At 41.9% G+C, this 24,688-nt stretch overlaps 1 protein-coding gene across 2 annotated transcripts in view; it reads left to right on the top strand.

Annotated features, from left to right (window-relative positions):
• GULP1 (GULP PTB domain containing engulfment adaptor 1) overlaps positions 1-24,688 on the top strand; it is a 788,491-nt gene that overhangs the window by 211,843 nt on the left and 551,960 nt on the right. For both annotated transcript variants that reach the window (XM_082260575.1, XM_082260574.1), the window contains exon 2: positions 9,761-9,840. The gene's annotated coding sequence lies outside the window, so the exon portion shown is untranslated. The remainder of the gene's footprint in view (positions 1-9,760; positions 9,841-24,688) is intronic.

Raw genomic sequence — 24,688 nt, 5'->3', positions numbered from 1 at the left:
CATACAGATATATACACACTCAATGAGATGTTCCTGGAGTGATAGGATGTATATGATAGTATGAAGGTGATGTGCTGAAGGGACAGGTGTGAACAGTGACAAGGATGGTAAGCACTTGATAGGTTTGTACAGGAGAGTTCAAGATGGTATTTAGGAATGCAGATAGGTTAGTATTGAGTATGCTAACAGGTGGTGAGGACAGCAGATGACAAATACAGGATAGACTAACCCAGTGCAAGGATAGATAGTAGTAGACAGGAGAGCTAGCAGTCTATGCAGCAGTGCACATGATAGATGGTAGTAGACAGAAGAGCTAGCAATCTATGCAGCAGTGCAGATGATAGATGGTAGTAGTCTCAAGAGCTAGCAATCTATGTAACAGTGCAGATGATAGGATAGTATGGATAGGTAGTAACAGTCCTTAATGCAATAGTAGTAGTGTAAGTTATGGAGGTTTCCCCTGCGGGGTACTTATCACTATAGTATAGTAGTAGAAGGGTCCGGTGATGAGGAAGTGATCCAGTAGCGAGATACAGGGATCAGTAGCGAGGTTCGGGTCTGAGGAAGTGATCCTGGTAGCGAGATACAGGGATCTGTAGCGAGGTTCCACAGCGAGACACGCTTGTAAGCATAGATGCAAGGCAGGTTGAACGAACATGTGAGTGAGAATGCCGGCGGTTGAAATAGCCGCTCTGCGGCGCTCAGTGATGACAGCATCGGTCTTAAAGGTGTATGCGCACCTACCAGATGAGAATGGTGGGACGCATACACGGAATGGAAAGTGGAATAAGGGTACCAGAGGTACCAGAACATTACAGTACCCCCCCCCCCCTTAAGGCCGGCTCCGGAAGGCCTCTAGAACTGTTTTTTCCGGGTATTTCGAGTGAAAATTGCGAATCAGTCTAGGGGCATGTATATCAGAGGTATCCAGCCAGGTGTCGTCTTGGGGCCCATAGTTCTTCCATCGTACTAGATATTGGAGTCTTCTTCTGTGGATACGAGAATCCAGAATCTCCTTTATCTCATATTCTTCTCCGCCTTCAACTTGTACAGGAGGTGGAGGTGGGATGGTAGGCCTTATTCCTTGGTTAGGAGCATGTGGCTTCAATAGCGACACATGGAAGATGGGGTGGATCTTGAGATCTGCCGGTAAGGTGAGCTGTACTGCAGCTTTTCCAATTAGTTTCCTGATTGGGAAGGGTCCCAAGAATAAAGGCCCAAGCTTTTTGCTCGGGATCTTTAATCTTAAATTTTTTGTTGATAGCCAAACGAGGTCCCCAATAACATACTGAGGAGAAGGTCTTCTACGAAGGTCGTAGTACCTTTTTTGTTGACTATGAGCGTGTGATATGGTAGTATTGAGTAAACCCAAAAAGTCTTTTATTTGGGTAAGGTAATCCGAGGCTACTGGGTTACTCGATGGCAGGATACGTGGTGGAAGAAGAGTGGGATGAAACCCATAGTTCAAGTAGAACGGACTTTGCTTCGTAGTACTGTGGGTTGCGTTGTTGTAAGCAAATTCCGCTAGAGGAAGGAGATCCACCCAATCATCCTGCAGGTATGATGTGTAGCAGCGTAGATATTGCTCAATGCACTGGTTGACTCTTTCAGTCTGTCCGTTGGTCTGAGGATGGTAGGGAGAAGTGAGCTTTCGCTCAATGCGTAAAATTTGACAAAGTGCTTGCCAAAATTTAGAGATAAATTGTGAACCACGGTCGGACAAAGGAGTCTTTGGAATTCCATGCAACTTGAACACATGTTTCATCAGTAGTTCCGCTGTTTGTTTGGATGAAGGTAGTCTACGGATAGCGATGAAATGTGCCATCTTTGTCAAGTGGTCCACTGACACTAGGATGGTATTAAATCCTTTGGAAGGTGGTAGTTCTACTATGAAATCTAAGGACACAACTTCCCATGGAACCTGAGGTATTGGTAGACTACAAAGTAGTCCAGATGGTTTTGTAGTGTCAATTTTGGACCTTGCACAGATGTCACATGAAGAAACAAATTTTTGTACAGACGTCTTCATATCAGGCCACCAAAACTGCCTTGTGAGCAAATTAAAGGTTTTCGTCATACCCATATGTCCTGCCATGGGTACATCATGCGATAACTCCAAGATCTTGGTGCGCATAGTAGGGGGTATGTAAAGTTTGTCATTGTAATAGAGGAAGCCTTCTGCATCAGTACTTAGTTAAGGTGGAGGTGAATCCATTCCTATACTGTGCAAAATCTATTCCTTCAAGGATCGGACAACACCAATAATGCGTTCATAGGGTATTATGGGAATGGAAGGGATTTCCGCGCAGTTATCTTCGGTTAGTCGTGATAGCGCATCCGCTTTTTTATTTTTGTCTGCAGGCGTATAGGTCACTAAGAAATTAAATCTTAAAAAGAATAATGACCATCGTACCTGCCGGTGGGAAAGAGTCTTGTTAGTCTGGAGGTATTGAAGGTTTTTAATGATCTGTATATATGAGTATTGGTAACTGGGTACCTTCGAGCAGATGTCGCCAATTCTCCAGTGCCAATTTTATGGCAAGCATCTCCTTTTCACCCACTGGGTTATTCACCTCTGGGCTGCTTAGTGATTTTGAAAAGAAAGCAACTGGGTGGAGTGATGAAGTGTTTGTTGGTCGTTGGGAGAGAACTGCTCCTACTGCCATATTTGACGCATCTACCTCTAGAATATATTGGAGGGATGGGTCTGGATGGCGTAGTATGGGAGCAGAAGTGAAGCTTGATTTTAACAAGCAGGAAGCTTGATTTTCTTCTTCTGACCATTTGAATGTTTTTTTTATACTTGTCAGTTGTGTGAGAGGTCTCACAATGGCGGAAAAGTTCTTGATGAACTTCCTATAGAAGTTCGAGAATCCTAGGAATCGCTGTAGGGCCTTACGAGTTGTTGGTATAGGCCAGTCTAGAATACAGGATATCTTACTCATATCCATCTTAATTCCAGTTTTGGATATGAAGTATCCTAGAAATAATATTTCTTCTTTATGAAATAGGCATTTTTTTAATTTCACGTATAGACTGTGTGAGAGCAGTCTGGACAACACAAGTCTTACATGTTTTATGTGTTCAGGCATAGATCGAGAATAGATAAGTATATCGTCTAGGTATACTACAACACAGACATCAAGTAAGTCTCTAAAGATGTCGTTTATGAATCTTTGGAAAGCTGCGGGAGCATTACATAGCCCGAATGGCATCACAAGGTATTCGAATAGTCCGTATCTGGTTCTGAATGCTGTTTTCCACTCATCCCCGTCACGGATTCGGATTAGGTTGTATGCCCCTTTCAGGTCTAATTTGGTGAAATAAGTAGCCCCACGCACTTGTTCAATAAGTTCAGGGATAAGCGGCAAAGGATAGCGATCCTTTATCGTAATCGTGTTTAATTGCCTATAATCGATAATAGGCCTGAGAATGGAATCCTTATTGCGGACAAAGAAAAGTCCTGCAGCAGTGGAAGAAGTAGAGGGTCTAATGAACCCTTTTGTCAAATTCTCATCCAAGTATTCCTTGAGGTGAGAAAGTTCATCCTGTGAAAGGGGATAAACATGACCGAAAGGCAATTTGCTGTTAGGGAGTAGATCGATAGTGCAATCGTAATCCCTATGGGGAGGCAACACTTGAGCATTTTTCTCAAGGAACACTTCGGACAGATCCTGATAGCATAGTGGTGCAATTTCATCTGACACCACAGACAGAATCTTCCCATAAGATGGGAGGTTACACGTATTCTCACAATAGTGAGAAGGGAAAACCAAAGTCCGTTTTTTCCAATCTATGATTGGTTGGTGTGTGTGTAACCAGGGAAGTCCCAAAATAATAGGAAAATGGGGTGAGGATAGTATATCAAAAGTGATGGTCTCCACATGTGACTCGTTGGTAGTGGCAAGGAGTGCCTGTGTCTGGTTGGTGATTGGACCAGAAGACAGTGGAATACCATTAATGAAACTAACAGAAACAGGCTTAGATTTTGAAATAATAGGTATTTTATTTAAGGTAACAAAGCGTGTATCAATATAGTTTCCACAAGATCCAGTGTCGACCATAGCCTTGGTGGTGATCCTAGTTTGGTCCCACTGTAATATTAAATGAACAAAAAGATAGGGGTTAGAAAAGGAAGTCGTTAATCCTCCCAGCAAGACATGTGAACACTCACCCTCTTTTTTGCGAACAAGGGGACAGGTGCTTATCAAATGATCCGGGGATGCGCAATACATGCAGACATTTCTGGATGTTCTTCTAGCTCGTTCAGTAGTCGTTAAAGGTGGGCGTATGGTTCCTACATCCATGGGAGTAGGGTCAACGGCCGAAATCCGAGAAGGACTAGACAATGGCATTCCCATTTTTTCAGCCCTTCTTTCTCGCAGTCGTCTGTCGATGTTGATACTAAGTTGTATCAAGGCCTCCAAGGTGCCAGGTAAATCCGCTCGGGCGAGCTCGTCTTTAACAGCTTCCGATAACCCGAGTCTGAATTGAGTTCGCAAAGATGTGTCATTCCACCCTGAATCAAGGGTCCATCTTTTGAACTCAGATACAAAGTCTTCTACAGGTCTCCTTCCTTGTTTCAAGGCCCTCAACTGCATATCAGCAGTACTCTGCCTATTGGGGTCATCGTATAAGCTGGTGAGTTCCGCTAGGAATAAAGAATAGGTGTTGAGAATCTGATCATTATTCTCAAAGAGAGAGTCTGCCCAGGCCCGTGGATCACCCGTCAAGTATGAAATAATGGTACAGACTTTTATTTGATCAGTGGGGTATGTACGAGGCTTTAACAAAAAAGCAATTGACATGCGTTTTCGAATTCCCAAAATTTTTTCCGGTCGCCTGTAAACACTAGAGGGGGGTTTATTTTAGGTTCAGGAGGCTGAACAGCAGTAAGCCGTGAGAGCTGGGTTACCTGCTGTGTTAAAGTCTGATTCTTTTCTTGTACGTCAGTCAGAGCAAGTATTAACGCTTTTACTTGTTGTGTTAATTGTGTCGCTTGAGTGGGTAATTCTGCTGAATCCATTTTTAAGGTTCGTTCAATCTGTAACGCTCCTGCGTTTTTGTTATAGGCTGGATTTACAGCTGCAAAATCTCCACTCAGTAGTCATGTAGAGATGTGTTGAATACCAGATCCAACTCTCCAGGACTCATCACCGTGGGCCTGTCAGCTTCAACATACAGATATATACACACTCAATGAGATGTTCCTGGAGTGATAGGATGTATATGATAGTATGAAGGTGATGTGCTGAAGGGACAGGTGTGAACAGTGACAAGGATGGTAAGCACTTGATAGGTTTGTACAGGAGAGTTCAAGATGGTATTTAGGAATGCAGATAGGTTAGTATTGAGTATGCTAACAGGTGGTGAGGACAGCAGATGACAAATACAGGATAGACTAACCCAGTGCAAGGATAGATAGTAGTAGACAGGAGAGCTAGCAATCTATGCAGCAGTGCAGATGATAGATGGTAGTAGACAGAAGAGCTAGCAATCTATGCAGCAGTGCAGATGATAGATGGTAGTAGTCTCAAGAGCTAGCAATCTATGTAACAGTGCAGATGATAGGATAGTATGGATAGGTAGTAACAGTCCTTAATGCAATAGTAGTAGTGTAAGTTATGGAGGTTTCCCCTGCGGGGTACTTATCACTATAGTATAGTAGTAGAAGGGTCCGGTGATGAGGAAGTGATCCAGTAGCGAGATACAGGGATCAGTAGCGAGGTTCGGGTCTGAGGAAGTGATCCTGGTAGCGAGATACAGGGATCTGTAGCGAGGTTCCACAGCGAGACACGCTTGTAAGCATAGATGCAAGGCAGGTTGAACGAACATGTGAGTGAGAACGCCGGCGGTTGAAATAGCCGCTCTGCGGCGCTCAGTGATGACAGCATCGGTCTTAAAGGTGTATGCGCACCTACCAGAAGAGAATGGTGGGACGCATACACGGAATAGAAAGTGGAATAAGGATACCAGAGGTACCAGAACATTACAGGGGCCTGTCAAGGTCTTGCACCTTGACACTATTAGCACTTCTCCACTTCCCCTTCCCCACTCCTTTTTATTTGTCGTGTGCTCACGTTTGTCCTTTTTGGTTGTCACTGCACAATTAGTATGGCGTAGGTCCTCGGGCCTGCCCTGAAAGTCTTGGGAGGGGGTGGATATGGCCTTCTGGCTTAGTTCACCCTCTCTCATGGGGGTCTCCCTTTGGGGGAGCCCCACCTAGTACTTGGGGTGGGCTGTTTCGGCATTCCCCCTGGAGAACGGGGTCTGCCTGGTCTCGGTTGGGCAGGCCATAGTGAGTACCTCAATACCTGTCAGGAGTCTTGTGCCCGGGGAATCAGGGTCAGGGCCTTTCCTTTCCGGAGGAGGGCCATGTGTACGCCCTGTGCACTTTTTGTGTGTCTCACATTTGCATGTTTTTTTTTTATGCACCGGGTGTTAGTCTGAGTGTGTTCGCACACCACGGGCTTAAAAAAAAAAAAAAGTAGGTGCATCAGCTGCTTGGATTCTGAGCTTGGCAAAGACTGCATTACAGCCTGTCCAGCGTCTGGAATATTTTGGTTTCCTTGTGGACACAATACAGGCAAAGGTATTCTTGCCAACAAGAAAGGTCACAGACCTGAAGGATCTGGTTTGATTCGTAAGAAAGAAAAATAATCCTTCTGTATGTTTTTGCATGAGGTTATTGTGGAAGATGGTGTCCTCGTTCACAGCGGTTCCCTATGCTCAATTCCATGCCAGACCTTTACAGAACAACATTCCTTCAGCATGGACCAGAAAGGTCCAGTCCCTAGATGAGTGAATGTCTCTGTTACCAAGAGTATGTCAGAGTCTAAGTTGGTGGTTGTTAATTTGGAAAAAGGAGAATCCTTTCTTCCAGTAGTCTGGAAAGTAGTGACTACAGACACCAATCTCTCTGGCTGGGGAGCAGTTTTGGAGGAAGCCACTGTCCGGGGAAAGTGGCCTTGGGTTGAAAATCCAAGCATTTTGTCAGGCTTTAAAGTACAGGATGCCCAGACTTTGGGGTTATTCCATCAGGGTACAATACGACAATGCCACGACTGTGGCTTAAATCAACCATCAGGGAGACACCAAAAGTTGGTCAGCCCAGAAGGAGGTGGATCTCATCCTATCCTGGGCAGAGAAATGTGTTCCATGCCTATTAGCGGTTTTCATCCCCGGAGAAGAAAATTGGCAGGCAGACTTTATGAGTCATCAACAGATGTTTTTCGGGGGAATGGTCCTTACACCCTGAGATCTTTGCATTGATCTGCCAACGTTGGGGAATCCCAGATGTACATCTGCTGGCATCCAGGTTCAACAAAAAGTTGAAGAGATTTGTGTCCAGGACCAGGGATCCACTCGCAGTTAGGTGACTCCACTGGAGGAATTTACACTGAATTATGCCTTTCCTCCGGTGCAGCTGCTGTCGCGTCTTCTGCGCAGAATCCAGGTAGAAGGGAATCCAGTAACCCAGGAGGTTTTGGTATGCACAAATTCTAAAATTGGCAGTGGCAAGGCCTTGGGTTCTTCCCCTATGCCCAGACCTGCTCTCTCAAGGTCCGATTTTCCACCCTGCTTTACAGTCTCTAAATTTGACAGCTTGGCTATTGAAGCCTTGATCTTGAAAGCGGGGTATATCTAGCCCTGCATTCCCTACCCTGATAAATGCTAGAAAACCAGTCTCTAGAAGCATTTATTACAGAGTCTGAAATTTTTACATTTCCTGGTGTGAGGCCAGGAAATGGCATCCCTGCAAATATATGATCGGGAGAATTCTAGCCTTCTTGCAAGCAGGGGTAGATATGAAATTAGCCTTAGGCACTATTAAGGGTCAAATTTCCGCCTTATTGTTTTTTGCTTGCTCCAGAGACTGATTGATTTTCATTCCTTAGTCCAAACCTTCGTTCAAGGGGTGCTAAATATGCTTCCACCAGTGAAGCCACCATTGTGTCCTTGGGATCTAAATTTGGTGCTGGCAGTTTTACAAAAGCAGCCTTTTGAGCCCATGTGGCATATCCCTCTGGTTCTGTTAACCCGAAAATTGGTCTTTTTGGTTGCAGTACCCTCAGCCAGAAGAGTATCAGAATTAGCAGCTATTTCTTGTAAAGAGCCATTCTTGATATTGCATATTGATTCTACGTCCACACCCAGGTTTTTTGCCCAAGGTGATGTCTGCTTTTCATTTGAATCAGAACATTACACTGTCTTCCTTCTTTCCAGATCCTCAAACAGCAGAGGAAAAGTTGCATTCTCTTGATGTAGTACGTGTATTCAAGATTTATTTGAAAAGGTGAGCTCAGATGCGTAAGACCAACCTTTTGCTCGTGCTGCTGGAAGGGCCCAGGAAAGGGCAGGCAGCATCTAAATCTACTATTTCTCAATGGACTTGCCAGGTTATTATCCAGGCGTATGGTTTAAAATGGGAAGGTTCAACCTTTTCCGGTAAAGGCACACTCTACCAGAAGAGTAGGTGCCTTTTGGGCAGTTCACCATCAAGCTTCTATGGCTCAGATTTGCAAAGCTGCGACTTGGTCGTCAGTGCATACGTTCACTAGATTCTATCAAGTGGATGTTAGGACCCAGGAGGAGTCTGCATTTTGCCACAGTGTTCTGCAGGCAGCTATGTAGGTCTTCTGTGATCTGATGGTGGTATTTTATGATGTCCCCCCTCCCTTCAAGTGCATTGCTTTGGGATGTCCCATATAGTAATGAATATGGCTGCACTGTGTCTCGTGATGTACGATAAAGAAATATGGATTTTTTCTACAGCTTACCTGTAACATCCATTTCTTGGAGTACATCTTGGGACATAGAGATCCCTCCCCTCTTGTCTGGGATGTTTATTGCTTGCTACAAAACTGAAGTACATCCTCTATGGGAGGGGTTATGTGGAGGGGGGGGGGATTTCCTGTCTGATTGGTTACCAGTGTCCATTCACCTATAGGTGGTGTATAACCCATATAGTATGAATATGGCTGCTCTGTGTCCCATAATGTACTCCAAGAAATGGATTAAACAGGTAAGCTGTAGGAAAAATCCATACTTTTACTTGCCCATTTTTAATACATACGTTTTTTTTTTTTTTTTTTTCTTGCTTGTTGAGGCAGCTATATTACAAAAATAACAGTGTTGTTGGATGATTTATATTTAATGTATTTTTTTAACTTGTCTTGTTCTATGTGCATGTTCAGCAATGCTGTTTTATAATAACTAGCAGCTATGCTATATCTTTAATGAGATTCAAGGCATTTTCTGTTCGGATCCCTACACAATGCTTTTTTTTTTTTTAATGAAATTGCTAAGAGTTGGCTCCAAGCCAGCTTTACAGAACTCTATGCATTACAGATTCTGAAAATGAAGGTAAAGAAAACTAAAAAACATCATAAAATATGCAAACCTTCAGTACAAAAATCAAGTGGGTCATAAGAAAGAATCCCTAGACAGGACTGAACCATGCAAGTATCTTGTTACACATTGTTGAACAATAATCAGAAATTATGATGAGTTATTGAATACTACAGATTATAAAGTGTTGGCAATGAGTTGACTAGTTGAGTAAAATTCCCATGAATTACACACCACAGTGGTTTTATTTAACACTTATTTCCCCTACAACCGTAAACTAAAAAAATGTAATATAGAAAGCTTGTGCACTGTTATAGTTAAGAAAAAACTGATGGTTGATAAAACAGCAGATAGCATAGTGGTAAAGAGATGGGTGCTAATTATATTTCTTCCTCTATTGTCTTTGCAGATCCCTGTCACACAGTATGAAATGTGGTGTCACTTCACAACAGGGCCTGGATAACAAAGCAACCTTGAAAATAAGTGACAGTAAGTTATCTTTGCACTTCCTACCCATAGAATAATACAGTCCTTGTGATCTTGTGAAAAAAAAAACTAGCCTGGGCTTAAATAATAATTAAATAGTAGCCCACCTAATTTTTATTTTTTTTTTACTTGCCTTTTTTGTTTGTTAAAATCCATGTGGTTCTTCTCTTTGTGGCTTCCTTTTCATGCACCTGCATCCTATGTAAGGTGCAAAACCCTTATAATGGCATAGAGCCAACTCCTCCTTAGGCTTAGTTTATGAATTTACCTGCAGTCCTAACTTGGCAGAACTGCTTCTCCTTATACAATATCTCACAAAAGTGAGTAAACCTTCCACATTTTTTTAAATATTTTATTATATAATTTCATGTGACAACACTGAAGAAATGAAACTTTGCTACAATGTAAAGTAGTGAATGTACAGTAGGGATCGCCCAATATCGTTTTTTTGTTGCCGATACCGATATTTTGGCCATCGTATATCGGTATCTGCTAATATGGTTCGATATTTTGTACATGTAAAGTTTTTAAAAATTAAGACAATGTTTGGCACAAATCTGGTACTGAACATGTTAATTTTTGTTTAATGCTTAATGGCTGGCTTGCTGGCACAATGTGGTGGGTGGCTGGCTGGCACCCTGTGGTGGGTGGCTGGCTGTCTGGCACCCTGTGGTGGGTGGCTGGCTTGCTGGCACCCTGTGGTTGGTGGCTGGTTTGCTGGCACCCTGTGGTGGGGGGCTGGCACCCTGTGGTGGCTGGCTGGTTTGGACCCTGTGGTGGGTGGCTGGCTTGCTGGCATCCTGTGGTGGGTGGCTGGCTGTCTGGCATGCTGTGGTGCATGGCTGGCTGTCTGGCACCCTGTGGTGGGTGGCTGGCTGGCTGACACCCTGTGGTGGATGGCTGGCTGGCACAGGGGATGTGGGTGGCTGGCTGGCTGGTACAGTGCCTGTGACTGGCTGGTACAGGGCCTGTGGGTGGGTGGCTGGCTGGCTGGTACAGGACCTATGTGTGGCTGGCTTGCTGGTATAGGTCCTGTGTGTGGCTGGCTGGCTCAATGGTACCAGTACCTGTGGCTGGCTGGTACAGGGCCTGTGGGTGTAGGTGGCTGGCTTCCATCGGCCTGCTGTGGGTGGGTGTATGGCTGTGATACACTCCTGCGAGACTAGTCCCGACTCCGCACGAGGCTGTCCAAGGCGAGGGAGGCGGCCTAAGAAGGCAGAATGACGTCACGAAAATATGGGCAATATCGGTAACCTCTGGGGCCGATACCAATATATCGGGAAAAGTGCATATCGGCCCTCGATATATCGGCCTTGCCAATAATCGGTCGATCCCTAGTATACAGCTTGTATAATTTTCTATCCCCTCAAAATAACTCAACACACAGCCATTAATGTCTAAACTGCTGGCAACAAAAGTGAGTACACTTCTAAGTGAAAATGTCCACATTGGGCCAAAAGTGTCATTTTATTTATGTTGCCACCATTATTTTCCAGTACTGCCTTTACCCTCTTGGATATGGAGTTCACCAGAGCTTCACAGGTTGCCACTGGAGTCCTCTTCCACTCCTCCATGATGACATCTCGGACCCGGTAGATGTTAGAGAACTTGCGCTCCTCTACCTTCCGTTTGAAGATGCCCTACAAATGCTCAATAGGGTTTAGGTCTGGAGACATGCTTTTCCAGTCCATCACCTTTACCCTCAGCTTCTTTAGCAAGGCAGTGGTCCTCCTGGAGGTGTGTTTGGGACAGATGTTAAAGGAAAGGTTCCCCCCCCCCCCCAAAGACCCGATTCCCAGTAGAAATGCTAGCCTTGAGGGACCTGGTTTATGTGCAACGGGTCTGTCTTGTACTAATGGGCAATTGATTTCCATCTTCTCGTTGGGTCCTACAGACAACTTTGACATTCATTAGTAAATGTGTATATGAAATAAAGAGAAAATGAGATCAGATACTCTAATTAAAACATATTTCAATGTTCTAGATGTAACATCTAAAGGATCTATAAAAATAAAAATAAAAAATGTCCTGTGGCAGCTTACCACTTCCTTGGTTCTCAATGGACTGTCTACCTTAGTAGGGGAGTGAAAGCTTCCTTATCCACCTTTTAGCCTTTGGTAAATGTATGGCAAATGTTTTTAGCTTGAGATAGACTTTTAAAATAAAATAGTAGTTTCCAGACAGAGTTAATTAGCCTTGATTATACAAGAACTTCTTACAGTATGCTTTTGCTGATATTTAACAGTACAGGAGCTACATTACAAGGCATATAAATTAAGCAAGAAAGACATTATGATGCATGGAAGTACAAAGATAATGACACACATACAGTAGTAAGGCAGTTAGATGAAATCAGTAAGATAATAAATTAGTACTGAAAAATGCTTTTTGCGCTACACTGTGGCTGTTTAACCAATAATTTTTCCCAAAAATGAAATTTTAGTATTGGTACTAGCAAAGAAGAATTACCTTTCTGAATGTTTAAAGGTTGTGCTGCCTTACTAAATGGACACTTAGCACAGAAGAGCATTTCAGGAACAATAATATATTGCTAACATTTAAGATTTAAATGTTGGACAATGAGAAATTACTAATTCCTTGCAACATAACTGATGTACATTTACAGGAATTCAAGCAGTTTAGTACTTAAAGTGCATGTATACCCTAACAATCAAATTCTCTTGATTGTTCCCTTTTGGCCTGCTTAATATGCCATTAAAAGTATTTTATTATCTTTTTGATAAGTGCAAAAAGTTGGTAACTAATAAATGCCTGTATACAAGGAGGAGTTGTGGAGAGGAGGAGGGGAAAGGAGATGAAGAGAGGTCTGTGTTCTTTGTAATCAATCAGAAATGAAGTAGGAAGGGCTGACAACACGTGCTTTGGAATTCAGAGGTAAAAATACCTTGTGTTGTGCTGAGAGAAGGCCATCCAGCGCCCAGGGCAAATATGCCAAACTGCAATCTCCCCCTAACCTTAGGGTTAGGGTCAGGGCACTCACATCCCTGCAATAAACCATTGTGACCAGGGCAGCCGCTCGTCCTGCCCACCTGTTGTCCAGGCCCTGGTTGTCATTTCAAAGAGAAAGGTTGTCAGAACACACTATATTTATGACACATCAACGGTTATTTTTTTTTCCATTTTTTTTTCCATTATCAACGGTTATTTTATTATTTTTTTTTATTGCAGCGTGTTCAAACCTTTTTTTTTTTTTTCACTTTGCCTTGACATACTCTTTGTGCCTTGGAGGAATTCAGGTTATAGAAGCGCAAATTAATTAAATGATACAGAAATTCAAATCTGGTCATGTAAATGTGCTGATAGTAAATGGTTGCAGAATGTTGCAGATATGCACCATCAAGTTTTAAAATCACTTTCTTTAAAAAAAAAAATGCAATGATGTTTCTTTAAAGTGGCTCTTGAAAGTTTCTCTAGCTGTGTTTGCTCACCCATTAAAGCAGTGTGCCAAAACCATTTTTTGAATAGGTAAACCACTCTATACACAAAAACACTCTATAGCAAAATCAGTCATTGCCATTGTGCTGTATTAAGGGTTGGTTCCTGTCAGAACACATGCATTTACATGCATTGCTTTCTGTGTTGACTTGTGTCTTAGGAACTGAATTTAAAATTAATTATAGCAGGTTGATACAACCAGAATGCAGCATGCAAGATTTTTATTCATAAAATCCAAAAACCCCACGTTATAAAACTATTAATATTGTCGAACAGAAATGCAACGTGTCACTATCTGTGCTAATAAATTTCACTGCTGCCACCATAAATATATAAATGTAAAGAAAGAAAAAAGTTACAGTGTATCACTTTAACAGGTTACTTTAACAGGTAGAGCTGTGGTAATGCAAACAAAATTCAAAAACATAGAAATCAAAAAGTAAAAATCAAAAAGTATAAATTAACCACTTGCCGACTGCTCACAGTATATTTACTGCGGCAGTCAGCCCCTCACAGGCAGAGCGACGTAGGTCTACGTCGCTAGCCTGTGAGGCTCTGGGAAGCGAGCGTGCGCCCGCGCGGTCACGGACCCCCCCCGCGCGTGTGACTGGCGGACCCGATGTCTGCCGGTCACTCGCGATCGTCGGGGGAGAGGGAGAAAGTCAGGCGGCTTGTGTAAACAAGCTGCCTGTCATTCTCCTCAGTGTAAAAACACTGATCACACGGTTCTACAATGTAGAACCGTTGATCAGTGTCCCTACAGCTCAACAGACAGCCAATCACAGTAAGAATCACGCCCCTAGGGACACACACAGCCCCTCCCTCCCAAATAAAGTTAACCCCTTCACTACCAGTGTATTTTTACAGTAACAGTGCATATGTATAGCACTGATTACTGTAGAAATGTCACTGGTAACCCCAAAAGTGTCAAAAATGTCAGTCAAGGGTCCGATCTGTCCGCCGCAATTTTGCAGTACCGCAAAAAAATCGCAGATCGCCGCCATTACGCGTTTAAAAAAAAAAACAACAAAAATGACAAAAATCTTTCCCTTTGTTAGTAAACGCGATAACTTTTGCGCAAACCAATAAAAATACGCTTTTTGCGATTTTTTTTACCAAACATAGGTAGCATAAAACAAATTGGCCGAAAATGTTAAAAAAATTGGATTTTTACATTTTTTTGGGGGGGAATTTCATATAAAAAAAGTGAAAAATATTGTTATTTTTGCAAAATTGACGCTTTTTTTTGTTTATAGCGCGTGATCAAAAAATCGCACAGGTGATCAAATACCACCAAAAGAAAGCTCTGTTTGTGGGAAAAAAAGGACGTCAAATTTGTTTAGGTACAGCGTCGCACGACCGCGCAATTGTCCGTTAAAGTCACGCAGTGCCGAATCGCAAAATACCCCCTGGTCGTTTAGCAGCCAAATCCTCCGGGGCTTAAGTGGTTAAAGTGAAAGTCCATATGATGCAAACACCCAGTGCTGTTCTTCGTGCTAATTATTTAATGTGCCAATGCTCTATAAACATATAATAGGTGAAATCCTCCTTTTTCTGAATCTCCACTTCCAAACACCACCTCCCATGCAATTAGTCATCCCCCTCTTTAGATGAAAAACTCACCAAATCCAAATGCCTTCCATTCTTATGGTTGGCAAAGCAGCTTTTTAGTTGAAATCATTAACTCAAGGGCAGGTGTCAGAACAATCATTCCACGCAGTGTAATATGTCTGGTACATTGTGGAAACAAAAGGGAAGCTTCCAATGGCATAGTAACTAAAACCACCAAAATGTATTAAAAAGATAAAAAGGAGCTGCTCACATTGTTTAAAAACAGTTTAGGCATTCACAGTATAAATCACATGAAATGCTGTTTTCATATCCTATCACCAAAGGACGCTGTAAATATACATCCCGGGGTCTGCTCTGGTCACTGTGTAGCCACGCTCCGGCGCGTTTCTTCACTTTCGACTTCGTCACAGGGGGTGGCTGCACGGCACGGCGACTTCTTTTAAAAATCCTCCCTCTATTGCGAGTGTATACTCCTCTTCACGGCTCACACCATATCCCCTGGACACTAGGCAATCCGTTTGTCCATCTATTCAATTATTCCCTGAATAGCCTAATCAAATATTCCACCACAGAACTTGGATAGACTTTTACATGTTTTTAACATAAGTCCATTTAATGACGCTCCATGTATTCGATTACCATGCGAGGGAGGATACTGATTTGATGCAATTTATCCAGATAAATCATATAATTATATAAACTCAAAATATACCACCCATAAATCTAAAAATATGGCAAACATGATTATATCTCTACTCTGTTTATATAGGAGACTTAATCCACTCACTAATAAGTGACCACCAATGCAATATAAAATACAAAAAAATTTGAAAAATTAATATTTTTCCTATCCACTTCTAAAATTATTTTTAGGAAATATGAGTGTTCAGTATTCACTTATGAAGCAGTTGATATCTCATTCAACGTTCATAACTTCTGGTTTTAAAGTGCGTAAAGTGTATATCCCTTCTAGAGATGTCCCTAACCCTATTTGACCCTCTCCGGGTAGGGTATACAAGATCTACGCCCTAAAATAACATTTTGGATGGATCCCCGGCATGATATTTAGAAAAATGTTCTGATACACTGTGATGTTTTTATGCCTTAATGATGTTTGCTATATGATCCCCCAATCTGACTTTCAGGGGTCGCTTCGTGTGACCCACATAAATCAGTCCACATGGACATTGGAGGGCATACACAGCATGTGTGGTGTCACATGTAATGAACTCAGAGGTTTCATATTCTCTATCTGTGACACCTGATTTAAAGGATTTAAGATTTGTTAAATTCACCCTCTATGTATTACACGCTCTACATTTTCTACAGACTAAAAAGCCTTTCCCTTGGGGGAAAATAAATGCCTGTCTGGAACGGTCCACTGTTTTTTTTTTTTTTTTCTACCCTTTCACAAATTTCCATGCTCTCCTATACCCAAAATATGGTCTACTAGGTAAATTTGGGCCTAAAACCCTATCCATCAGTAGGATGTGCCAATTTTTATGAAAAATTCTTTCCCCTTGCTTGTACTGACACTGATAATCTGTAATAAAGTTTGGTTCCTGTCAGAACACATGAATTGCTTTCTGTGTTGACTTGTGTCTTAGGAACTGAATTTAAAATGAATTGGTTAGCAAACAGCAGGTTGATACAACCAGAATACAGCATGCAAGATTTGTATTTAGTTTGCTGAAATAAAATGTAGGAACAGACTTGTTTTTATTTTCTTTGTAATTTACATGCATTTGGCCAGTGCTGGAAAATGCAGCAAAATGCTTGCCAAAACATCAGGTGGGAATGAGCCATGACAGCTGCAGCATGATAGTCAGCCTGATTTGAAAAAGTGTGGAAAGAAGTCGCTATGAAGATGACTGGTACAGGCATGTTGCACTTTTCATAGACAGACACATAACTACACACCTAGCAATTGTAATCATCTAACTTACATGCTAGAACAGTCATTCTCAACAAAAATTCAGTAGAACCCACAGGTTCCTTCAGAAGTTACTATGAATTCCTTTAGCTGTGGCTGATTGACCTCCAATCTGATGGAGCCTGTAAAATTGGGGGTCCAATGCCATACAGAAGAGCCAGCAGCATGACAACAAAGATCATTTTAGCTGTCTGTAAAGGAAACATTCTGACCACAACTGTAAGGGGAGGAATTCTTTCCATTGGCAACAAACTGGCCTCACTGGCAATGAATTTTAGCAGGAGTTCCTGGGACCTGAAAATTACTTAAAGGATTCTTCTGGAGTAAAAGTTTGAAAAATGCTTTGCTAAAGTGTATACCCATGTTCAGATTATGCATTGCAGCTGTTTTTGTGTCTTATGTGCAGATAAGGTGAACTAAGTAAAGCACGTGTTTAAATTCTGTCTTAAGAAAAAGAAAATTAATTTGACAAGCACCATGACTGATCACTAATGTTTGAAAGGCACATGCACCAAACAAAAGAGCTGCTCTATAAAACCTGTATGCTATGCTTTTGGTTTTCGTATGAAAAATAGGTTACCTGATTACTGTCTTTTATCTTTCAGAAAAAACTTATACTTTGCTAAGTGACTAGCCCGTACTCCTTTAGGAAATGAAGCCCTTTGACAAGCATACTTATTTTATCTTTAGCCAGGATATTTCTCATTCCTCCAATAATGTTTTTCTTTCAATTTCCAACACCCCTTGTTCATATTCTCTCCCTTCGAGGAATGTCACATACAATGTTCCAATATATCTATGTGAGTCATATCTCTAGTTTAGGAGCAGATTCAGGAGAACTTCCAACATTTACAGTGACTGCAAAGTCTCCCATTTCTGTAAGCCATATACAATTCAGCCAAAGGTAATTGTTGCCTCTTATCAAGTCATATATTATCTATAACAGGGGTAGGCATGTTAAACTATTATATAGTGAGAGCTAGGTGTAATGCCTCCCCCTGACACTAGTGAATATTTTTATATGAGCGGTTGCCTCTTTAAAATGCCCAGTGGCTCTATACAAAAAACATAAAAGGAAGAAGGGAGCTAGCCCACAATGTGTACCTACAAAGGTGAAAAAACATTTACAAAGTGTTAACACGCTATAAGTCCCAATCACTGAGATAATTGTGCTTTTATGTTAATAATCCTTTTAATGTGAATCCAATCACCAAACTATTGCCGGGTGAATACAATATATTGCTGGAAAGGGACTCCAAACCACCAAACGTGCTCCACCTTATGCTAGTAAGATATTGCACTCACCAGACTGAACATATCAACAGGCAGATAGATGGGCATTAGCCTCATAGGGTAATCATCCCTTCTGATGTATCCCTCCTTTTCTGATGGGTCCGGATATCACTCAGATAATAAAATAAGAATTAAACAACCTTAAAAATTGATAAAACCATATGCCTTTACACTCACATTATTGAAGTTGTTCAAAGCACCAGCATAAACCGTTTCTTTTGTGTGAATGGCTCCATCATGCCGCTCGCTATCCCTAGAAAGGCCATGTGTTCAACAACCCTGGTACCATCCTGGTTGGGCAAATCAGAAATGACGTGGACCTCTCAGCCTCAATACATTGCGTGCATGCGCGTGTCTTCAGGAAGCGAAGTCGACACCATCTGACTGAAAAGATTTATACCCAAGTCTGAACCATAATTGGAGGTTGCCCTTCGTGACCGGCCCGGAAATGAGATCTAGCCATTTTTCTGAAGCCCAATCTAATGGTCACATAACATCACCCAACAATATTTGCTTCGGGGATGTATTAAACAAGCTTCATTTTTAGAAAAAAATCCACATACAAAAAAGATGTTAAAACTAACTTTAATACTGATGAAACTTAAACTTAGGTGGATCATGCTGAATGAAAAAATAGTGAGTGTCCTGTGAGACAAACACTCCCTTTTCGATAAAATATGGCCCCCCTGGCTTGCTTACTTACAGGTCCCTGATGTACGGAGTTGACTTCACAGATGATTGACTGAGGATCTCCAGACCGATTCACCCTCTCCTCTTCTCCTTTTTTTTCTCTACCTTTTCTCTCGTTTTTTTGCTTCTTGCCAATCTTGGCATCATGTCTTCACAGTTTTCTTGTCTCCTATCTTATCTAGATACTTCTGTGCATACTTGAGGGAATGGAGTCCCCAATATGGGACGGTTATGGCGTCTGGTAGTTGGCAGAGCCTTAATTATCAGAAACTAAAGGACTGGGGCTCTCTCACTACCTAGGCCAATCTACAAAGGCTACGTTTTAATGTTGTTTTGATCTCATGGTTCTTCTGTTTTGCATACATGTGATCCTCTAGGTGGTCAGCTAGATGGCTGTCTCCTAGGTCAGGAGTAAGGGCCTAGTTTCTCGCTGGGATCTCTGGTCCTGGCAATTTTTTCCTTTTAAATTTATTTTTTTTTCCTCTTTTTATTATTTTGTTCCTGTAAGATCTACAATTAAGTGCCAGACTGGGCGAACAACTGGATAATCTGAATCCTTAAGTTCCCCCCAGTCCGACCAGCGAGTGTGTGCATACCGCAGCTCCGCGCTAGGTTCGTTCGGAACATAGTCCCACTGGACGGGAGCTGGCCTGCGAGTTAAACCTCTCGCGAAGGCGCATACGAACTGGCTCCTGCCTGAGTCGCAGCTTTTCCTCCTGGCCGACAGCACCCATATTACGATGGAGTGGTGGTCTGTCCGGAGCGGTGCCCACCCTGTTCCTGGTGTGGTAAATAGCTGTCCCCCCCTGGAGGGTTTTGGGGTGGACATGGGCCCCTCCCTGGGAGGGTCGGACGCCCGAACTCTCCTCCCTCACACGTTCCCCCCCTTTCTCAGTGGTCTAATGCAGGCCTTTACCCCATCTGCTCACACAACCCCCCCCCCTGGGGTGGACATACCTTTTTAGGTTGGCCTGGGGTGTTGCACTGGCGATGGGGGGGAGCACACCGCCGGCAACCAAATGATTCGGGGGTGGGCCTGGAAGGGGCACCTGCCTTGGCCCCCCTCTTGTTGGAATTTTTTTTTGGGCTGCTGGGGTCCCCTTGGGCTCCCCGGGAGCCGCATGGTGCTCCGGGGGCTGCCATATTCTTGTTGCCTTTTAAGCTACAGATTGATGGCCATCTTTGCGTGGCCTCAGCGGCCATTTTCCTATGGTTCCCTATTGAAAATAGCGGCAGCCATGTCTTCTGATGAATTTACGAATGGAATCCATTCGCAGAGTTGTGGCATTCCTACATCAGGGGGGATGTCCTCGCCTCCATCGACATCAAGGTTGCCTACCTTCACATCTCGATATGTGCCGCCCACCAGTGCTTCCTCCACCTTGCCGTGGACGAGAAGCACTATCAGTTTGTGGTGTCACCCTTTGGTCTCGCCTCCGCTCCTCGGGTTTTCACAAAGGTATTGGCCCCAGTGCCAGCATTGCTGCATCAGCGCGAGATAGTGATACTGGGGTATCTGGATGATTTGCTTTTCTGAGTCTTTGACTGCTCTGTTGGCCAACTTGGAGATTACTCTGTGAACTCTAAGGAAATTCGGTTGGATTCTGAATCTTCAGAAATCTGCTCTGGTTTCATCCACAAGCCCAGACTCTGGGTCTGACACTGGACTCAGTTAGAGTGTTTCATCCTCTGGAAAGGCTTCAGAAATTGCAGGAGGCAATTCAGCGTATACTGTCCAGTAAAAGGTCATCTCAATCTTTTAACAGTTCTGTTCTGTTCAATGTCCCAATTTATTTTTTAAAGGGTCTATTAGTTGTTTTTCATCATACCCTTTGTCCTTGAACCTATCAATTAGCACATCCGCTTGCGAGTTATATTCCTTGTCTTCCTTACAATTACGCCGCATTCTCATTAGTTTCCCCTTGGGGATCCCCTTGATCCACCTGGGGTGGTGGCAACTATGAGTGGGTATGTACCCATCGCTGTTGGTGACTTTAAAAAATATTTTAGTATAAAGTTTGTGTTATTCTTGATATATTGTAAGGTCCAAGATGTTGACCTCTTGTTTGCTATATGTACCTGAGAACACAATCTTATACTCATTTATATTGATATCTTGCATGACATTTCCTAGGATTTCCTCCGTTCCTTTCCATACAAGGACAATGTAATCTATATACCTCTTATAGATCATCAGGTTTTCTATGTTTTACCATATATTTTCTCCTCCTCCCACTTACCGAGGAAGATATTGGCCACGCTCGTGACATATTTTGCCCCCATCGCTACACCCCTATGTTGTCGGTAGTAGTGCCCATCATGCCAAGAATAATTGCTACCCATTGCTAGGTCTAGCATTTCTCCTATAAAAATTTGTTGTTCTTTTTTAAGGGTAGATTTTTCTCTTAGGGCCCATAATGTTGCTCTGAGTGCATCATCTTGGCCGATGTTAGTGTACAATGATTCAACATCAATTTTTGCCATGATGATGATGTCATCATCACATTCCAAGTTGTCCAATATATTTATCAATTGTTTGCTGTCCCTTAAATACGCAGGGTAGGATTGGGCCAGAGGTTGTAGATAGTTGTCTAAATACTCTCCCATCCTGGAAAAGATAGAATTTATTCCGCTTATAATGGGCATTCCTGGTGGGTCTAGCAGATTCTTATGGACCTTGGGTACCTGGTGTATAATGGGGAGCCTTTGGGGCTTCAGGGATAAGGTACCTGTATTCCTTTTTGTTTAGTATTCCCCGTTTATGTGCTTTTAAAAAAAGCCATATCCTGGAATGAGCTATAGCTACATAATATTATAATATATTTTCTATTTTATATATGCCCTGATAAAATATTATACATATCAATAAAAAGATCAATATTATTAATATACAATATATATATATATATATATAACCAAAAGTATTGGGACACCCACCTTTACACGCATCCCAGTCTTAGTCCATAGGGTTCAATATTAAGTTGGCCCACCCTTTGCTGCTATAACAGCTTCAACTCTTCTGGTAAGGCTGTCTCCAAGGTTTAGGAGTGTGTCTATGGGAATGTTTGACCATTCTTCCAGGAGCACATTTGTAAGGTCAGGCACTGATGTGAACGAAAAGGCCTGGCTCGCAGTCTGCACTCTAATTCATCCCAAGACATTCCATGACTTGAATAATGGCCAAACATTCCTATACCCTGTGGACAGCCTTCCCAGAATAGTTGAAGTTGTTATAGCTGCATAGGGTGGGCCAACTCAATATTGAACCTTACAGACTAAGACTGGGATGCCATTAAAGTTCATATGCATGTAAAGGCAGGTGTCCCAATACTTTGGTAATATAGTGTGTGTGTGTGTGTGTATATATATATATATATATATATATATATATATATATATATATATATAATCAGCTGCAAGAACAAGTATGTGAACCCTTTGGTATGATATGGATTTCTGCACAAATTGGTCATAAAATTTGATCTGATCATCATCACAACAATAGGCAATCACAGTCTGCTTAAACTAATAACACAAAAAGGATGAAATGTTGCCATGTTTTTATTGAACACACCATGCAAACATTCACAGTGCAGGTGGAAAAAGTATATGAACCCTTGGATTTAATAACTGGTTGAACCTCCTTTGGCAGCAATAACTTCAACCAAATGTTTCCTGTAGTTGCAGATCAGACGTGTATAATGGTCAGGAGTAATTCTTGACTATTCCTCTTTACAGAACAGTTTCAGTTCAGCAATATTCTTGGGATGTCTGGTGTGAATCGCTTTATTGAGGTCATGCCACAGCATCTCAATCGGGTTGAGGTCAGGACTTTTACTGGGCCACTTCAGAAGGCGTATTTTCTTCTGTTTAAGCCATTCTGTTATTGATTTATTTACTTCTATGCTTTGGGTCATTGTCCTGTTGCAAAACCCATCTTCTGTTGAGCTTCAGCTGGTAGACAGATGGCCTTAAGTTCTCCTGCAAAATGTCTTGATAAACTTGGAAATTCATTTTTCCTTTGATGATAGCAATCTGTCCAGGCCCTGACGCAGCAAAGCAGCCCCAAACCATGATGCCCCCACCACCATACTTCACAGTTGGGATGAGGTTTTGAGGTTGGTGTGCTGTGCCTCTTTTTCAACACACATAGTGTTGTGTGTTTCTTCCAAACAACTCAACTTTGGTTTCATCTGTCCACAGAATATTTTGCCAGTACTGCTGTGGAACATCCAGGTTCTCTTGTGCAAACTGTAAACGTGCAGCAATGTTTTTTTTGGACAGCAGTGGCTTCCTCTGTGGTATCCTCCCAAGAAATCCATTCTTGTTTAGTGTTTTACGTAATGTAGATTCGCTAACAGGGATGTTAGCATTTGCCAGTGACTTGTGTAAGTCTTTAGCTGACACTCTAGGATTATTCTTCACCTCATTGAACAGTCTGCGCTGTGCTCTTGCAGTCATCTTTACAGGACGGCCACTTCTAGGGAGAGAAGCAGCAGTGCTAAACTTTCTCCATTTATAGACAATTTGTCTTACCGTGGACTGATGAACAGCAAGGCTTTTGGAGATACTTTTATAACCCTTTCCAGCTTTATGCAAGTCAAAGATTCTTAATCGTAGGTCTTCTGAGAGCTTTTTTGTGTGAGGCATCATTCACATCATGCAATGCTTCTTGTGAAAAGCAAACCCAAAACTGGTGTGTGTTTTTTATAGGGCAGGGCAGCTGTAACCAACACCTCCAATCTCATCTCATTGATTGGACTCCAGTTGGCTGACATCTCACTCCAATTAGCTCTTGGAGATGTCATTAGTCTAGGGGTTCACATACTTTTTCTACCTGAACTGTGAATGTTTACATGGTGTGTTCAATAAAAACATGGCAACATTTCATTCTTTGTGTGTTATTGGTTTAAGCAGACTGTGATTGTCTATTGTTGTGACTTAGATGATGATCAGATCCCATTGTATGACCAATATTCATTCCAAAGGGCTCACATTATTTTTCTTGCAGCTGTGTATATATATATATATATATATATATATATATATTAATGATATTTTCTTTATAACTGACACTCTTTAGACATCTACATTGTTCTCTTTCTGGCACTACTTACATTTGAACTGTTAAAACAATCATTGTACATTTACTAGTCTCTATTGCTTTAGAAAACAAAGATTTATCCTTGGTTATTTTTATTACCAGAACAGCATTTTTAGACAATGTTTTGACCTCCCTAGGGAATGACAATGAGTTCTCCAGCATTTGTAATGCTCATTATTTGAGACAGTGTACTTTTAACTTTTTTTAACAAATCTCTATGAGGATGGAGTGAAACTTTCTGTTCTTCTATAAGAAGAAGTAACAATGAAAGTACCAAGTGTGTCTCAGTCTTGCCATTGGTCAGGCATAATGTATGTTCCAGGAATTCTTTATAGATTATCTCCCACCATGTCATCTTCAGATATATATCTGTCAGTGTGTGGGCAGCCTTGGTATTCATAGTGTGCCTTAGTGGATCATTTTATTATCTTTACTCATGCAGTGTTTTAAAATGTGTAATGTGTAGCATGGCCTCTTGTTCCTTGCATTCAGTTTTGTGCATATCCACTTTTCTGTGTACAATGGCTAAAACTGGGGATGTGCCCCCAGTAAAACCACAGATAATGGAAAGAATTGCTCACACAATTGGATACCTAAATAAAAAAGAATATGGATGAAAAAATATATTTTTTTCTTTTTTGAATGCGGTGTTATGCTTTCTTTTAGAGTTAATAGAACTTGCATTTCTTTCTTATAAAGGAAAGCAAGTAAAAAAAATGCACTTTTGTCTGTTTTTCATACCAACGTTTTTTTTTTTTTTTTTTTTCATATTTGAAGTTTTTCTGTTACATGTGAATATGTAA

Source organism: Pelophylax lessonae (genome assembly GCF_965119305.1).
Source record: "Pelophylax lessonae genome assembly, chromosome: 6".
Taxonomy (NCBI): domain Eukaryota; kingdom Metazoa; phylum Chordata; class Amphibia; order Anura; family Ranidae; genus Pelophylax; species Pelophylax lessonae.
This window is presented reverse-complemented; position numbering and strand designations above follow the sequence as displayed.